This window comes from Bos grunniens, chromosome 17, assembly GCF_055505025.1.
Source record: "Bos grunniens cultivar Pamir isolate PY7600 chromosome 17, Bosgru_T2T1.0, whole genome shotgun sequence".
NCBI classification, from domain to species: domain Eukaryota; kingdom Metazoa; phylum Chordata; class Mammalia; order Artiodactyla; family Bovidae; genus Bos; species Bos grunniens.
In genome coordinates, this window is record NC_141181.1 from 49,308,868 (window position 1) to 49,328,995 (window position 20,128).

Sequence of the window (20,128 nt, forward strand, 5' to 3'; positions counted from 1 at the left end):
AATAATTGTCTAGTCATTAAGCATAGTCAAGGACCTTTAGTTCCTTCTCTAGGGCTGTAGATAATATTCTGAGCCATCTCCTGTGAGCTGTCTTACAGAGTCTGAAACCCCCACCAGGTGGAAGAAGTTAACTACATGATGACCAGATTGTGGCTATGACGTAAGCTGCCACAATTCCAAGAAATGGCCTCAAAGAAGTGGGAAGTAACAGACCATGGAACTGAAGATTAACTGTACTTAATACAAAGTGATGCCAGTCAGACTGACCAGATGGTCATTGGTCAATGACCAATTGGTCATTGCCAGATGACCAATTTAAAGATGACTGTCAGAGCTGACTGCTGTTTCTGCATGTAGCTCCCTCCCTATGTCTATAAAAGCTCTCGTTCACTGATAGTCAGTGTGTGGGTGTCGGAGCGAGTTGGTCTTTGGATAGGAGTCCTTTCTCCTCCCCCAACCAGTTGTCAAAATGCAGCAAACTTTCCTTCCCACCAACCTGGTTTGAAGAACAAAAAACAAAACCATCCTGTACTTGTTAGTATCTCAGAAGGAAAGAGGTGATACACACGGACTGTAGTAGCTTAAGCAAAGGGCCAGTGACAATGATATGAGAAGTCTTGTCTGAGGAGATGAGACAATGTAAATCACTGAAGCTAGCAAGCATGGAAGTCCTTACCTCCTCCAGGCCAGAAGGAAAAAGCAAGGAAAGAGTGAGGACCAGTGCCTATGGGGAGGCACAACCCCAGGAAGGGCAGCCTGGCAACACCATGGTCTTGTCTAGAAGCACAGGGACCACACCAGAACGTGATACCCAAGGCAGAAGTCGGGAATAAAGGACTCCAACCTCTATCTTCACCCATCCTCTGGTCTGCCACTGGGGAGATCAGAAACTCACTTTTTAGATCCATTAATTAGATGATGGATAAGGGATCCTATATGATCTAATATACAGCCTCCTGGGTCATAGAGCACAGCATCCTTAATTTTGATAAGACAGCTTAGATGGCCTCATGTCTGCAGTGGGAGAAAAATGCCCAATAAGACACAAGAGCTTTTGTATTTATTCCAGACCGACACTCCAGGGAAAGGGGAGATCCTCGAGGGCTGGGGTGCTCTGCACAGGCTTGATGGAGAAGCTACAAACTGAGATGAGAATTCCCCTGGTGGTTCAGTGGTTAGGACTCCACACTTTCATTGCAAGGGGTCCTGGTTCAATTTCTGATCAGGGAACTAAGATCCTGCAAGTGGCATGATGAGGCAAAAAAAAAAAAAAAATCCATAGAATCTGAGTTGAGCCTGTGTAGCCTGTGTAGTTGGAGAAGGAAATGGCAACCCACTCCAGTGTTCTTGCCTGGAGAGTCCCAGGGACGGCGGAGCCTGATGGGCTGCCGTCTATAGGGTTGCACAGAGTCGGACATGACTGAAGCGACTTAGCGGTAGCAGCCTGTGTAGTAAATGCTAAGTTCTCAGCAAGTACTCCCATGCCCACCAAAATCTGCCCCCACTTAACTTTCCATCTCGGCACCCTTCCATACATGCAGATCCTCACAGCACTACCCGACGTTTTCCAATCACTCTAGAGTTTCACATGCCTTTCTTTATTATTTCAACCCCAGTGTTCTCGAATCAAACTGCCTGAGTTTGAACCTGATCTGTCCATCATCCTAGATGGGTGATCTCTGGCTTAAGGTCTGGCTTGATGAGTGCACTCTTCCAAGGCTTAGGCTTTCATCTGCCAAATGGGGATGTTGAGGTATCTAGTCACAGGGCTGCTGTGGGGATTCATGAGAAAATGCATATAGGGTGCCTGATGGGTACACTGGCAAGCATTCAATATAGCATAGCCAAGGAAATGGCAACCCACTCCAATATTCTTGCCTGGGAAATCCCATAGACAGAAGAGCCTGATGGGCTATAGTTCATAGGGTTGCAGAGAGTCAGACACAACTGAGCACGCACTCATGCATTATTTGTATATATATCCTATCTGCATGTTTAGGACCTCCTTCAATATGGACTTCTTCATGAAGCCCTCCTGATGCCTGTTTCCCAAACCCCAGCTCCCTGGCTCCTGTCTCAGCATGGGCACCCCGCTGGAGCTCACCCCAGTTCCCTGGTGACATACTCGTGTTGGACCCATCTGTCTCCCCTGCTAGACTTCAGCTGGTTGAGTGACAACAGGCACTTTTTCATTTTTATTTAGCTCCCCCAAAACTTGGAAAAAGACCTGGCAATTGTAGATGCTAACAAATGATCACTTTTAGCAGAAGTGGGTTGCATTGAATCTAATGTCATTGAACAGTTAAGGGGAAATAGCATGAGCTCAGCTCAGCATCTTAGGACCCCAAGATGGGCAAGAATATGGCCAGATCCCCTGAATTTATATGTAAATATAATAGTATTCTCCAGGTCACAAGGATGGGGCATGGTAAAGGGGAAAGCAGTATAGAATCAGGATTAAAGTGGTGTGAAGGCACTGACAAAATTCGGATTCTGATTCTAGGCAAACGGGTTCATGTCTGATCTCTGCCTCTGGTCGGCATGGGACACTAGGCAAATGACTTGATTCTAAGCTTCATTTTATTCTTCTATCAAATGGAGAAAAAGAATAGTACCTACTCCAAAGGATTGTTGTGATGATTTAATGAGATAATACAAGCAAAGTTCTTAACATCCTGTTTAACCCCTGTCTCCCCTTCAGTTGCTTGGGAAAAGGCAAAGCATTTTGTCTTTTTCATTTTGTTTTCCCAGAGCTTGGAAAAGGAACAAGTAAGTAAGTGCTCAATAAAAGAAGGCTGTCTCAGTTGGAAGGAGGGATCCTAATTTGGAGGAAAAAAGAAGTGGAACCAGAGGATGCATCACAAAATCCAGGAGGAGTGGTCTGGACTCTGATATCGTAGATGGTGAGCCTCTCTTGACCTGAATCAGAATCTTATTGGTTACTGTGTAAAGGATGACCTTCCTGGGGTCTCTTGTGGCAGGTGGGCCCAGGAACTGGCAAGCTTGATGAGCCTTCCTTGCCATTCTAATGGAAGTTGTGATTTAAGGGCCTTTGCTAAAGACAGTGAGTGAACTTTGACATTGGAAATGGAGGAAGGTATTTGTAGGGCTATACTGGGAAGGACTGATGCTGAAGCTGAAGCTCCAATACTTTGGCCACCTGATGCAAAGAACCAACTCATTTGAAAAGACCCTGATGCTGGGAAAGATTGAAGGCGGAAGGAGAAGGGGATGACAGAGGATGAGATGGTTGGATGGCATCACTGACTCAAAGGACATGCATTTCAGTAAACTCCAGGTGTTGGTGGACAGGGAGGCCTGGCGTGCTGCAGTCCATGGGGTCACAAAGAGTCAGACACGACTGAACGACTGAACTCCGAACTGTGAACTGTGCTGGGAACTGAGCCAACGCTTTCCTGAATTTCAGACCAGAGAACCAAAGGAAGCATGCAACCCAGCCAACAGAGTGGACCAACTCCAGATGCTAACGCTGAAATCAGAATCCCAAGAATCCAGAGAAAGAGTACCAAGGATGCCTCACGGTACCCAATGCACCTGGGTCTCTTCATCTCACCTTGCTGCTGCTGCTGCTGCTAAGTCGCTTCAGTCGTGTCCGACTCTGTGCGACCCCATAGACGGCAGCCTACCAGGCTCCCCCATCCCTGGGACTCTCCAGGCAAGAACACTGGAGTGGGTTGCCATTTCATCTCACCTTGGGCCACATCTATTGAATGAGCTGAGTTCTCAGCAAACTCTCCTGACTAACAGCCTTCCTCCCCTTTATTCTACCTCGACTCTGATGTGCAGACAATCACCCCTCACCGGATGGTTCTGAATATATTTATGAGCGTCACCAACCCTGGCTTAATCTTATGACATTGTTCTCAACTCCCATTATTGAATATTTACTTTCCTTCCATGCTGTGTTTGCCTGTATGAAAGTTAATTGTTTTGCTCTGAATTACTGTGACTTAAAAGCCCATTGAGCACACTGCCTCATGCCTTTGTGGCTTTCCAGGGTGAAAGTAATTTGAGGCAACTCTTGTGGGTATCAAGTATGCATGTTACAGTAAAATGAATATGTAGGTGACAGGTCTGTGTGACAAAAACCAGGTATTTGCTGAAGGAAAACATAATGTCTTAGTGTGACTAGATGAAAGTAAAATAAAGTTAACTGCATCGTGTCCTAATTAATACAGCCTGAATGATGACTTCTTGATAAATTGAAAAGTAGGCCAGTGACGACTATCCAGGAATTAAGTCATTGGCCATGAACATGTTGCTGTAACTTAGATTATTTTTGGTAAAACTAATCATTCTTTCTGATTTTTCAAGTTTGTCTATTAATATAGATAAAATTATATTCAATAAAACAGCTCTTATTTTACTTAAAAATGAGATATAAATAGAACAAAACAGTAAGATATGGGGTACAAGAGCTCTCATATCTCTAAGCCGATGAGAACAGGATGGAAGTCACCTGGATTTGTTCAAAGATGTATGGGGCTCTCTGTGGTCTTGGATTGGGCTGTGTGTGGACAGAGAGATTGAATCACAAACTTTTTCTCTGAACTAGTAACAGTATAGGTTAGAATTTTTGCCCTTTGGTTCTAATTGTTCTTCCTTCTTTAACATGCTGATTAAAAATTTAATTCATTTATTTTAACTGGAGGATAATTATTTCACAACATTGTGGTGGTTTATGCCATACATTGACATGAATCAGCCACAGGTACACTTATGTCCCCCAATCCTGAACCTCCCTCCCACCTCCTGTCCCCACATCCTGAACCTGCCTCCTACCTCCCTCCCAACCCCATCCCTCTGGATTGTCCCAGAGCACCAGCTTTGAGTGCTTTGCTTCACTCATTGAGCTTGCACTGGTCATCTATTTTAGCTATGGTTTTTCCAGTAGTCATGTTTGGATGTGAGAATTGGACTATAAAGAAAGCTGAGCACTGAAGAATTAATGCTTTTGAACTGTGCTATTGGAGAAGGCTCTTCAGAGTCCCTTGGACTGCAAGAAGATCCAACCAGTCCATCCTAAAGGAGATCAGTCCTGAATATTCACTGGAAGAACTCGTTAGCCGGCCGACTTCAAGCAAAGCGGGATTTCTTTGAACTGGTGCTCACAGCACCCAGGATTGGTTTACACTTAGGGCTGGTTTCAGAATAAAGTGAGATAACATGGGTAAAACACACATCCCAGGGTTATTTGGGATTCTTGGCAACATAAAATATGATCATAGTGATATTTCCAAGAGACTATGAGCTATTCCAAATCCTGAAAGATGATTCTGTGAAAGTGCTACACTCAATATGCCAGCAAATTTGGAAAACTCAGCAGTGGCCACAGGACTGGAAAAGGTCAGTTTTCATTCCAATCCCAAAGAAAGGCAATGCCAAAGAATGCTCAAACTACCGCACATTGCACTCATCTCACACGCTAGTAAAGTAATGCTCAAAATTCTCCAAGCCAGGCTTCAGCAATATGTGAACCGTGAACTTCCTGATGTTCAAGCTGGTTTTAGAAAAGGCAGAGGAACCAGAGATCAAATTGCCAACATCCGCTGGATCATAGAAGAAGCAAGAGAATTCCAGAAAAACATCTATTTCTGCTTTATTGACTATGCCAAAGCCTTTGACTGTGTGGATCACAATAAATTGTGGAAAATTCTGAAAGAGATGGGAATATCAGACCACCTGATCTGCCTCTTGAGAAATTTGTATGCAGGTCAGGAAGCAACAGTTAGAACTGGACATGAAACAATAAACTGGTTCCAAATAGGAAAAAGAGTTCGTCAAGGCTGTATATTGTCACCCTGTTTATTTAACTTATATGCAGAGTACATCATGAGAAACGCTGGACTGAAAGAAACACAAGCTGGAATCAAGATTGCCGGGAGAAATATCAATAACCTCAGATATGCAGATGACACCACCCTTATGGCAGAAAGTGAAGAAGAACTCAAAAGCCTCTTGATGAAAGTGAAAGTGGAGAGTGAAAAAGTTGGCTTAAAGCTCAACATCCAGAAAACGAAGATCATGGCATCCAGTCCCATCACTTCATGGGAAATAGACGGGGAAACAGTGGAAAGAGTGTCAGACTTTATTTTTCTGGGCTCCAAAATCACTGCAGATGGTGACTGCAGCCATGAAATTAAAAGACACTTACTCCTTGGAAGGAAAGTTATGACCAACCTAGATAACATATTCAAAAGCAGAGACATTACTTTGCCAACAAAGGTTCATCTAGTCAAGGCTATGGTTTTTCCTGTGGTCATGTATGGATGTGAGAGTTGGACTGTGAAGAAGGCTGAGTGCCGAAGAATTGATGCTTTTGAACTGTGGTGTTGGAGAAGACTCTTGAGAGTCCCTTGGACTGCAAGGAGATCCAACCAGTCCATTCTGAAGGAGATCAGCCCTGGGATTTCTTTGGAAGGAATGATGCTAAAGCTGAAACTCCAGTACTTTTGGCCACCTCATGCGAAGAGTTGACTCATTGGAAAAGACTCTGATGCTGGGAGGGATCGGGGGCAGGAGGAGAAGGGGACGGCAGAGGATGAGATGGCTGGATGGCATCACTGACTCGATGGACGTGAGTGTCAGTGAACTCCAGGAGTTGGTGATGGACAGGGAGGCCTGGTGTGCTGCAATTCATGGGGTCACAAAGAGTCGGACATGACTGAGTGACTGATCTGATCTGATCTGATTAGAAATCTACTGAAGTAACTAGTGAGGGACTCAAACTCACAAATGTTGAGGCTGAAACTCCAATACTTTGGCCACCTGATATGAAGAGCTGACTCATTTGAAAAGACCCTGATGCTGGGAAAGATTGAAGGTGGGAGGAGAAGGGGACGACAGAGGATAAGATGGTTGGATGGCATCACTGACTCAATGGACATGAGTTTGAGTAAACTCCAGGAGCTGGTGATGGACAGGGAGGCCTGGCGTGCTGCAGTCCATGGGGTTGCAAAGAGTCAGACACGATTGAGGGACTGAACTGAACTGAAACATGTATACATGTATAACTGAATCTTTTTGCTGTACACCTGAAACTATCACAGCATTGCTAATTAACTATTCTCCAAAATAAAAAAATATATGTTTTATTTATCTTTTAAAATAATTTTATTTATCCATGTATTTTTTGGCTGGGCTGGGTTTTCATTGCTGTGCGGGCTTTTCTCTAGTTGCGGTGTGCGGGTTTCTCCTTGCGGTGGCTTCTCTTGTTGCAGAGCACAGACTCTAGGGCATATGGGCTCAGTAATTGTAGCACATGGGCTGAGTGGTTGCAGCTCCTGGGCTCTAGGTTATGCAGGCTCAGTAGTTGTGGCAAATGGGCTTAGTTGCCCTGCATGTGGAGTCTTCCTGGAGCAGGGATTGAACCCCCATTCCCTGCATTGGCAGGTGGATTCTTAATCACTGGACTATCAGGAAAGTCAGACTGTATTCTTTTAAGGGCAACACTTACAAAGTTGTTCACATCCCACAGATAAAAACCTAAGGACCTAATTATCTCATTGTATTTAGCTACAAGTCGGACTGGAAAAAGTCTTCTTTATCCTGGGGCAGACGTGAGGGGGTCTCCAGAGCTGAAAGGATGTTGTGGACCATCCGTAATGTATGATGTACAGGGATTCTTCGCTGGTGCCCTCAATCCTAAAGCCTTCATCTTTAACCCTCTGCAGAAGGGACACAGTGATCTGTCCGATAATATACTTAGGAGTTTCATCAGCCTTTGGAGTGTCCTGATACTATGTAGATCAAAATGGATTTGGATGGGTTTTGCTGTCATTATAGATTGTAAACACCTCCTTGAGCCTTAGATTCTGTTGCTTCCCCAATTCCTGAAATACATGCATGCTTTTAAACTGGGAAGAACAACACTGAGAAAGTGAATAGGAAGAAAACTGACAGCAAATGATATTTAAAGTCAGTCTCAGAACCAAGTGAGCCCAAGTCGAGGAAGCAGTGATGACAGCTGTCTGCAAGGCACAGCCCCCCAAATGTTGACTGCCATAAACAGCATGAGCCATTTGTAGGGAGCTTTTTTGTGTGTGCTCAGTCGTTAAGTCATGTCTGACTCTTTGTGACCCTCTGGACTGTAGTCTGCCAGACTCCTCTGTCCATGGGATTTTCCAGGCAAGAATACTGGAGTGGGTTGCCATTGCCTCCCCCAGGGAATCTTCCTGACCCAGGGGGAACCTAAAGTTTCCTGAAGCTCGTGCTTTGGCAGGCAGATTCTTTACCACTGAATCACCTGGGTAGCCCATGTGAACTTTGGAGATACAATCTTTATATCCGATTTGGAGTAGCTGTTATAAATGAAGAAAGAGTTTGAGTCCCCTACTAGTTAGTTCAGTAGATTTCTAATAGTCTCTTGGAAATATCACTATGATCATATTTTATGTTGCCAAGAATCCCAAATAACCCTGGGATGTGTGTTTTACACATGTTATCTCACTTTATTCTGAAACCAGCCCTGAGTGTAAACCAATCCTGGATGCTGTGAACACCAGAGAAGTTCAAAGAAAACCCACTTTGCTCAAAGTTGGCCAGCCAATGAATGATGGGGCTGTGGGAAGAACCAGGGCCATTGGACCCCAAAGTCTGCTCCCCTTCACACTAGGTCACATTTGTCCCCAGTCTGCAAAACCAAGCTAGTTCATCTGACTCTAGCTGGGAATAAATACCTGACGTCCAGCCACTCAAGACCTGAAATCCCTCCTCTTCTCTAGTGATTCCCATGAGCTATGACAGTGAGTGCTAAGAACGCCTTAGAATGAGCTTTGGAATGAGAAGTTACCCGCTGACGGAGTTAAGTTCAATGATGCCTTCTCAAGATCAGCATCAAAGTGATGCTTGGATGCTCACCCTCTCTCAGTCATGTCTGACTCTTTGCGACCCCATGGACTGTAGCCTGCCAGGCTCCTCTGTCCTTGGAATTTTTTCCAGGCAAGAATACTGGATCAGGTTGCCATACTCCAGGGGATTTTCCCCGACCCAGGGATTGCACCTCTGTCTCTTGGGACTAAAGTGAGGCCCAGCCTAAATGAAGAATTCTAACCAGCACCATCAGAAGAACAAACTTTTGGGTTTTGCTTAAGCCACTGTGAGTTAGTCAGTGTTATTTGCAAATGTAAGAGTCTAACAATGACCCTGAAGAGTATGTGGTACCCACCTCCCAGGTCATCATTTATTTCACTAAGAATGCTGACCACAGTGGACTTCTTTTAATAGATGCCATAAGGGTACATTTAGGAGAAACTGTACCAATGAGTACAGACATGGAGATAAATAAGCACAAACACATTTCTTTGGCACAATTCCAATTTCAGGTGCAACTGTGAGGGACCCTTCCATGGGAACTCAAGCTTATCCAAGTCATCCGAACCTTCCCCAAAGAGCCAGGAGCACATTTGCCAGGACAGAGCACAGTCTGGAAGAAGGAGAATTAATACCCCTGAGGGCAACCTCCACCAGCAGGGGATGGTTGGATAAGCATCTGGCTTTCTGTCATCTTCATGAGCCGATAACCTGCCTCTCAGAGGTCCTGCGGGGCAGGATGGAGCCCCCACTGTGTAGAGCAGGTATGTTGAAAATGCACTGTTACATTGGCTTTTCTCTGCCGCCCCCTTCCTGCTCCCTCACTTCTGTTTCTTCTGGGAACATCTTTGCAGACCAATTACCTGGACCTGACAATTCACCAATAAAACTTCCGATGCAGTATTCAGCAAGGCTACCTGTGGGATCAGCTCTACTGGGAAGACCAGTGTCTGAGCTAGACCTGAAGATCAATCGCACTGTTTGAGACATCAGCTGGGGATAAACAGTCCATGCAGCAGGAACAACATGGCAGTAGGAAAACGTGGAGGAGGTCAACGCCTCCATCCAGACTCCTGGGAGCAGGTGATGATCTGCAAAGGTAAGCTGTGCTCTTGAAAGCTAGTGGGAGATGCTTAATTTTTTGACAGTGGGAAAGTGTAGTCATTTCTGAACTAGTAGAAGAATTCGAGTAGAAACTGTTAAAGATTAACTGGGCTGCAGTTTGATGGGAACTTGAGCTAAGAGCAGAGGGGAGGGAAAAATAGAAAGGGCAAAAAGACCAACAAAAGGGAATTGCAAATGACCGCCTCTTGGATCTTTGTTCAGTTAAAAACAGCTATGAAAGTAATTTGAGACCTACACAGACTGAGTTTGAGATTAGACTGAAGATTTAAAATTTTTGTTAAGTGTAACATGTGTATTATGTTTGTGAGTTCCATGACTTTGTGTTTTTGAGATGGGTCTTGAAGTATGTAGGGTTAAAATATCATGATGTCTACAATTTACTCTGAAATGGCCCAGTGGTTGTTAGGTGCATACATAAAATAAGCATAAAATGTTAACTACAGACTCTGCTGCTGCTAAGTCGCTTCAGTCATGTCTGACTCTGTGAGACCCCATGGACTGCAGCCTACCAGGCTCCTCCGTTCATGGGATTTTCCAGGCAAGAGTACTGGAGTGGGGTGCCAGTGCCTTCTCCTCTAGGTGATGGGTATATGATTGCTCATTGTACTCTTAAATTTTGGTATACTTGAAGATTTACAATAATGTCTATTTAGTTAGTTATTTAATTTCTTTCCTTTTTTTGGCTGTCCTGGGTCTCTTTGCTACACACAGTCTTTCTCTAGTTGTGGTGAGAGGGGACTACTCTCTAATTGTGGTGTATAGGCTTCTCATTGTGATGGCTTCTCTTGTTGCAGAGCTAGGGGGTTAGAGCACAGGCTCAGTAGTTGTGGCACACGGGCTTAGTTGCCCAGGGCATATGGAAACTTCCCAGACCAGGGATCAAACCCGTGTCCCATGCATTGGCCAGTGGATTCTTAACCAGTGGACCAGCACAGAAGACCATGTTTATATATAACAGAGAGAAATAAAAGGGAGTCTCATACAAACATGCTCAGAATGTCCTTTCTCTTCACCTTTTCTTATCTGGAGTATTTGCTGTGGCAGAAATTGCTGCTGATCTTCCCAACTGGCATCCTCCCTTTTCTGTCTTATTGGACCCTGCTTTGATTCAAAAGTGCCAGGGCCTCAGGGAGTGAATCAGAGTTGTGCTAAAGCACTCACAGCAATACCAGCCTCTTTGCCAGACACTCACTTCCCCTCCCTCCCTCATAGCTAGGGGACCGTGTGACACAATTCTTTTTTTTTTTTAATTTGTTTTGGAATAGAGTTGCTTTACAATGTTGTGTTCATTTCTGCTGTACAGCAAGGTAAATCAGCTATATGTATACATATATCCCCTTTTATGGACTTCATTCCCATTTAGATCACCACATAGTGCTGAAAAGAGTTCCTTGAGCTACAGTAGGTTCTCATTAGTTATCTATTTTATACATAATAGTGTATATATGTCAATGTCAATCTCCCAATTTATCTCACCCACTGCCCCCCTCTTGGTGTCCATATGTTTATTCTCTACATCTGCATGTGGCACAATTCTAACCAAAGATCTATACAGGGAAATCAGCACCAAGAACACCCTCTCCTTCGCCCATCCCGAGTCAAGCTCCTCTGAGTCTTCTTCTTATCTAGCCCCTGACCTTGGTCTTTATCATTGGCCCAGTTAGTCCAATCTGAGCAAGAATCCTGTTGCTTCCGTTTAGCAAAAAAAAAAAAAAACCCACCTTTGGTATCAGACCTTTCTTGATATCTGATCAAATTCCCTTCCCCACTCTCATCCCTCTGGCCTGCCATCAGCAAGAATCTTGTCAAGTTGATTTAGCCAGAACCCCCTCCTTATTGCCGATGTTTCCTCTCAGTAATTCTCCATCCTCTGGCCCTCATCGTGTTCCTTGACCATGAATCCCCACTTGGCCCTGTTGAATTCACATTTGAGCCCAATCCCTCTTCCCTCCTTCCAACCCCCCCCCATTTCTATAGTCCCTCTTTTGCTTTTAATGTTTTGGTTGCACTGTGTGGCATGTGAGATCTTGGTTCCCCTTCCAGGGGTTGAACCCTGCCCCCTCTGCCGTGTAAGCCCAGAGTCTTAACCACTATACTGCCAGGGAAATCCCTCTATAGCCCCTCTTGAATGAAATCTTCCTTACCATCTTGGACAAGTGTCATGAAGAATTTTTCTCCAACAAGTACAGAGTTCATTTTGGAGAGATGACAAGGTCTTGAAATCAGATAGAGATGGTGGTTGTGCAACATCATGAATGTGATACCATTGAACTATTCACTTTAAAATGGTTCATTTTCTGAAATTTATTTTATTGCAATATAGTTGATTTACAGTGTTGTTAATTTCTGCTGCACAGCGAAGTGACTCAGTTACACACACACACACACACACGCACACACACACACACATTTCATATTCTTTCCCACTGTGGTTTATCACAGCATATTGAACATAGTTCCCTGTGCTCCTCCCTTGGACCTTGTTGTTTATCTATTCTCTATATTGTAGTTTGCATCCACTAATCCCAAACTCTCAATACATCTCTCTCCCACCCTACCTCCCCCTTGGCAACCACAAACTTGATTTCTCTGTCTCTGAGTAGTTTCTCTTTCATAGATAGGTTCATTTGTGTCCTAGTTTGGATTCCACATATAAGTGATATCATATGGGGTTTGTCTTTCTCTTTCTGACTTATTTCACTTGGGAAAATAATCTCTAGGTCCATCCATGTTGCTGCAAATGGCCTTATTTCTGTCCTTTTTATGGCTCAGTCTCCTCCTTATTCTAATATGGTTCCTTTTATGATATGTGAATTTCACCTGAAGAGAAAATGTAAAAAAAGACCCACTAAGATTTACTCTTCCTAGTGAGGCTATGGGTTGGCTTTTCTCAGGGGGCAGCTCTGTTTCATGTGACTTGCCTGAGGTCTCTGCTGTGTTCAGCTCAAAGTTCTCCTGAGGCTGGGCCACCCAAACAGACTTTCATCCTCCAGGGGCTCCCTCCAGGGGCTCTCATGTTGTCTGAGCATCCTCACTCAGGGCAGGTGGCTTCCAAGAGGATGAAGCTGAAGCTGAGAAGCCTAGGTTCAGGGGGAGGAGAACTCATTCTGCATCCCAATGGGAGAGGTAGCTTGTGCCTCCAGGGAGGGGTGGCTGGATGGAGTCTTCCTAGGAGATTATCCAGCATGTCTGTCCCCTGTGTTGCCAAAGCCTGTCCCTTGTCCTTACTCACTACAGAGCTGACTTTGCTAGCTGTTTGTGCTTCTCTTTTCATCTAGACACAGAGCTCTGGCAGCTCCCTCCAGTCTACTGGACACAGCACAGGGGATGGAATAAACTTTCTGTCCCTTGAGGAAAGAGCACGGGCTTTACAGACAAGCCATCCTGAGTCTGTATGCCGATTGGAATTGGCATTCCAATGCCAATTCTGCCAAAGGTGACCTGGCCTCTCCAAGTACCTGGGACTCAGGGCTGCTGGAGCTGCAGGACTTTCTGAGCTCAAATGTGGCAAATCCCGTGCCAACTGGGATGAGTTCTTCATCCTCACTCTAGCAGCACTTCCTGTGAATTCAGGGCAAGAGGTTACGGAAAGAAAGGAAGAATTCAGGTGGGAAGCCAGGGGCTATTTCTCCAGAGCTCACTGTAACAAGGGAGCCGGCCACCATCACTTTGGTTTGGCAGAGACTCAGGCGGACGGAGAAGTTTAGGGTGAAAGGAGAAGGATTCTGATGTGCTTTGATTGGAGGCTGTTGCCTTGGGGAAGGTGGAGTTGGGCTCAGTAGAAGTGGGATGTCCTGAGTGGTCAGTTTAGGGAGCATATTTTGTTTTCTTTGTTTGGTTCTGACTTAGAAGCAGGGGCAAAAAATATGGAAGCTGGCGGTCATGGACCAAGTTCTAAATGTTCTGGGCTGATTGTAGCTGCACAGGTTAGGGTTTCTCTTCCTGGCCTGGTTGTTGCAGAGGTGGTATCTCAGAGTTCTGTTGCCATCTCTAAACTGGTCATTTTGCTTGTATATTTAATCTCTCAGAGTGTAACCCCTAGGAGCCTCTGTTTCCTCACCTGTACAGTGGGGGAAATAAAATTCCCTTCAGAAAATTAAGTATATGATATGTACTGTCTTAAGCATGTTTCTTTTCTGCAACCATTTGTATGCATTCACCTCCAAAGACAAGCAATCAATCAAATGGGAGTGATTGCTGTAGCGTGCCTTGGCAATTTGTTTCTTAAGCCTCAGAAACTTCAATGCTGTTTGGTTTCCTCCTGTATCCTTTCCACCTTAATTTTAATTTTAAAATGCTTGCTTCCATTCTGGCCAGGTTTCAGGGCCAAGTAAACCAGCCTGGTTTGGTGGCTGCTGAGAGCCCCATAAAATAGAGTTAGGAGAGGCTAGAGAAAGGACCTGGGGGTCTCAATGTTTGCTGGGAGAAGACTCATAGCCTCTACAAACATTTTCAACTGTGTATAGCATCTTTTTTATTTATTTAATATTTATTTTTTAATTAACTTGTTTGGCTGCACTGGGTCTTAGTACATGGGAGATCTTTAATCCTCAATGCAGCATGTAGAATCTTTTTTTTTGTGGCATGTGGGATCTAGTTCCCTGACCAGGGATTGAACCTGGCTCTCTGCATTGGGAGCAGGGAGTCTTAGCTACTGGACCACCAGGGAATCCCCCATGGAGCATCTTTGTAAGCGAAGAATTCAGGAGACAGTGCAGCAGCATGTAATGCTCCCTAATAAATCTTTCAGGAGTAAAGCATGCGGCAAATCAAGACCTCTGGGAAATGGCTCTCAAGGGCCATCACAAGCATTGTCATTCCCAGTAGCAATCTCCCTGCAGCCTTTACAAGTAAGACTATGGTGTTCATCAAAATAAACTGAAATGTGGTCTCTGATGAAGGTATCACACATGCAAACAAGGGGCTTGCAGGCAGGACCCCAGGCACGGGTTCCTTCTGAGCCATCCTCTCAAAATCATCTCCTAGGACAGAACCAGGCTAATGAGGGTTGGGACTTGAGAATGTGATAGGGAGGAACAAATCTGACTCCATATTAGATCTATTAATTTTACTTCAGCCTTTGTATTCTATTGCTTTGGCTTCAAAATGAGAATGTTGCCTAGAACCTAAAATATACAGGTAAGCCTATACTCAAGGCTCTGACCGTTAAAGGTGTAGCATTTTCCCATTCATACACAGATTAAAAAAAGTTGCAGAGAATAATATTTGTCTTGTTGAAGGTGTATAAGACTATCCTCACCTGACCTACCTGGACAGCTGCAAAAACAAAGGATTCTGACACCAAGAAATTTGCAACAATGAACTGCACCCCTCCCTCACCTTGCTTTTAAAGCAGCTTTGCTGAAACCCTTTGGAGACTTGAGGGTCTTTAGGTAAAGCTACCCATCTCCTTGCATGGGCCTGCAATGAACTTTTCTCCCCTCCAAACTCCTGTGTTTCAGTTGGTTTAACTTCTATGCAGAGTACATCATGAGAAACGCTGGGCTGGAGGAAGCACACGCTGGAATCAAGATTGCCAGGAGAAATATCAATAACCTCAGATATGCAGATGACACCACCCTTATGGCAGAAAGTGAAGAGGAACTCAAAAGCCTCTTGATGAAGGTGAAAGAGGAGAGTGAAAAAGTTGGCTTAAAGCTCAGCATTCAGAAAACTAAGATCATGGCATCTGGTCCCATCACTTCATGGGAAACAGATGGGGAAACAGTGGAAACAATGTCAGACTTTGTTTTTGGGGGCTCCAAAATCACTGCAGATGTTGAATGCAGCCATGAAATTAAAAGACACTTACTCCTTGGAAGGAAAGTTATGACCAACCTAGATAGCATATTCAAAAGCAGAGACATTACTTTGTCAACAAAGGTCCGTCTAGTCAAGGCTATGGTTTTTCCTGTGGTCATGTATGGATGTGAGAGTTGGACTGTGAAGAAGGCTGAGTGCCAAAGAATTGATGCTTTTGAACTGTGGTGTTGGAGAAGACTCTTGAGAGGCCCTTGGACTACAAGGAGATCCAACCAGTCCATCCTAAAGGAGATCAGTCCTGGGAGTTCATTGGAAGGACTGATGTTGAAGCTGAAACTCCAGTACTTTGGCCATCTGATGCAAAGAGCTGACTCATTTGAAAAGACCCTGATGCTGGGAGGGATTGGGGGCAGGAGAAGAAGGGGACGCCAGAGGATGAGATGGCTGGATGGCATCACTGACTCAATGGACATGGGTTTGAGTGGACTCTGGGAGTTAGTGATGGACAGGGAGGCCTGGCATGCTGCGGTTCATGGGGTAGCAAAGAGTCATATATGACTGAGTCACTGAAGTGAACTGAACCTAGCCTCATTGTGCATTGGCCACAGGGACTTGTGATCGATAACAAGAATGGGAAACTGAGAACCCTAAATATTGCAGAGAGGGAAAATACCCCAAATTAAAAAAAAAGCAGAAAAAGAAATATATAAGCATACAAGCAAAAAACATGCAAAAAATGAACATACAAGCAAACACATGCACATACACACACCCACACACACACATTACTTAGACCCAGGGGGGCCAGTGGCCAGGAGAGGAATAGAATGTACACTGAGTGCAGCAAGCCAGGCTGGGTATGTAGTCCACTCAGAATCTTTGGCAGCATCAGTCCTCTGCTCTCCCAACCCACTTCTGCATTGGAATATCTACCAGAAACACCAGTGAAAGGCTTACTTCTTTGTTTTCTCTCTGGCTTATATTCCAACCACATCCCTGAACTATAGAAAGAAGGCTGGATTCATTTGAGCAGCTTACCTGCAGCAAGACTGTTGTGTTACTGCGTCCAGCCTTGCTCTGCTAGCCACACAGCAGGCCAATAAATCTGAGACACAAGGTGTTGAGGCAAGGCATATGACTTTATTTGGAAAGCTGGCAGACTGAGAAGATGGCAGAATAACGTCTCAAAAATAACCACCTTGTCGGGGTCTGGATGCCAGATTCTTTTATAAAAACAGAGAGAGGGGGGAGGTGAGGAAGTTAAAAAAAAAAAAAAAAGCCCTTAGTCTTGCAAATATCTCCTGGAATGGCTGGCCTGTGGAAGGGGTGGCGTTCATTTCTTCCTTCCTGTAGCCATCCACAGGCGGACAAGGTCCTGAACAAAAGCATTTTGGTTAAACATTCAGGCAGAGGGGCAGGGTTCCCTAAACAGGCAGTTAGGTATGGACAGTGTCCTTTTAGTGAACAAAAGCAACAGGAAGTAAAGTTAAAGAAATGGATCCTACATGGAGTCGGGCTCCCCTGGTGGCTCAGATGGTAAAGAATCTGCCTGCAATGTGGTAACTTGGATTCAATCATGGGACAGAAGATCCCCTGGAGAAGGAACTGGCAACCCGCTCCAGTAGTCTTGCCTGGAGAATCCCGCAGATAGTGGAGCCTGACAGGCTATAGTCCATGGGGTTGCAAAGAGTCGGACATGACTGAGCGACTATACACACACGTGGAGTTAGTTCTTCCCCATAACAGTTGCAAATAAGGCAAACTTTGTCCAAATAACAGCTCTTTGGGGGTCAATCATCTTTCTGCCTGAACCAAAGTGCTTTACAACTTATTATTATGCAGCAGTGGATTAAAAACAAATAATTCAGTTAATCTGTATTTTTTCTTCAAGGGGACACCTAAAGTAGACTTAAAGCTCAGACAATCAAATAAAACCCAGGACTAAGAAAAGACTCTTTGAACAGAAGGTCATTACATAAGGGGAAGTTTGCAGATAATTTCAGGCAAAGTTGGAGTATTGGCTACTTGGATTTGCTTCTATGAAGCTGGTGTCTATTTTTTAAATGTCACATTTAATGGTTTTGCTTTAAGAAAGGATCAACATGTTCTTAGAGTAATGTGAAAAAAAAAAAAAAACCCAGAATAGATTACATCTAAAAATTAAAATGCTCCTTGTGGCTTTATACAAAGAAATATCTGTTAGAGATGGTACTTGTAGGAGGGCAATTGCTTATAACTGCTTTCTAAAAGACCTTACTACCTTATCAGGACTTCATTAATCTAATGTTTATAGGCAATATAATATATTATTTGAAATAGGCAATATTTCAAAATTGTAAAACATAAAATAGGTTCAGGCATCTGACATTTGCATATAAATAGAAAAGACCTCAGATCTATGATAGTAGGGAAAAATGATTTTCTACACTTTTTATATAATTTTCACTAAATTAGCCTTTAAAATGTCTTTGTTATGTAGATTGATTTTTTTTATTCCCTATTTAAACAAGGGAAAAAATTTCCCCAAAGAAATAGCTGCATAAGGCTGTTGAACTCCATGAAAAGATTCATTACTCAACCCTAGATGGATCCAGAGAAATACATGAAATGAGGGTTTCCCTGTCCTACACTCACTGATTCACTCATCTTCTCTATCAGAGTTTAAGGGTCCATGGGGACCTCCTGTTTCCTCCAGGATAACTCAGTGTGTTCTGGAAAGTTCTCTGCAGGTCCGGCATCTATGGATTGAAACAAGATGAAGTCCAAGAAATGTTTCCCAGCTTATCACACGCTATCTTGGGAGGGTTCAGCCGGGTCTCTTTCTTGGGAGGTTTCAGCCGGGTCTCTCTCTCTCTCCTTCTCTCTCTCTCTTTTTGAAATTGAAGCATGAGGAAGACCTGGGTTCAATCCCTGGGTTGGGAAGATCTGCAGAAGGAAATGGCAACCCACTCCAGTATTCTTGCCTGGAAAATCCCATGGACAGAGGAACCTGGTAGGCTACAGTCCATGAGGTTGCAAAGAGTCGGACACGACTGAGCAACTTCACTCACTCACTCACTCACTCATAGTTGATTTACAGTGTGGTCTTACTTTCAGGTGTACAGCAAACAAGCAAGCAAGCTAAGTCGCTTCGGTCGTGTCCGACTCTTTGCGACCCCATGGACTGTAGCCCTCCAGGCTCCTCTGTCTCCAGGCAAGAGTACTGGAGTGGGTTGCCATTTCTTCCTCCAGGGGATCTTTCCGATCCAGAGATCGAACCCATGTCTCCTGAATTGGCAGGCAGGTTCTTTACCACTAGCGCCACCTGGGAAACCCCCAGTGTACACGCAAAGTCATTCAAATATATATATATATATATATATATATGTGTATATATATATATATATTCATGTATATATATCTGTATTCTTTTTCAGATTCTTTCCCCCTACAGGTTATTACAAAATACTGAATACAGTTTCCTGTGCTATACAGTAGATCCATATTGGTTATCTATTTTCTATCAGTTCAGTTCAATTCAGTTCAATCACTCAGTTGTGTCCGACTCTTTGTGACCCCATGAATCGCAGCACGCCAGGCCTCCCTGTCCATCACCAACTCCCGGAGTTCACTCAGACTCACGTCCATTGAGTTGGTGATGCCATCCAGCCATCTCATCCTCTGTTGCCCCCTTCTCCTCCTGCCCCCAATCCCTCCCAACATCAGAGTCTTTTCCAATGAGTCAACTCTTCGCATCAGGTGGCCTAAGTACTGGAGTTTCAGCTTTAGCATCATTCCCTCCAAAGAAATCCCAGGGCTGATCTCCTTCAGAATGGACTGGTTGGATCTCCTTGCAGTCCAAGGGACTCTCAAGAGTCTTCTCCAACACCACAGTTCAAAAGCATCAATTCTTCGGCGCTCAGCCTTCTTCACAGTCCAACTCTCACATCCACACATGACCACAGGAAAAACCATAGCCTTGACTAGACGGACCTTTGTTGGCAAAATAATGTCTCTGCTTTTGAATACGCTATCTAGGTTGGTCATAACTTTCTATTTTCTATAGAGTAGTGCGAATATGCCAGTCCAAACTCCTAATTTATCCCTGCCTCCCCTTGTTTTTCCCTTTGTAACAATAAATTTGTTTCTATGTCTGCCAGTCTACTTCTGCTTTGTGTATAAGTTCATTTGTATCATTTTCTTTTTTAGATTTCTCATATAAGTGATGTCATATGATATTTGTCTTTATCTGACTTATTTTACTTAATATGATCATCTCTAGGTCCATTCATGTTCCCTAGGCTGCTACCATGTCTTGGCTATAGTAAATAGTGTTGCAATGAACATAGGGGTGCAGGTATATTTTTGAATTATAGTTTTCTCCAGATATATGCCCACGAGTAGGATTGTAGGATCACGTGGTAACTCT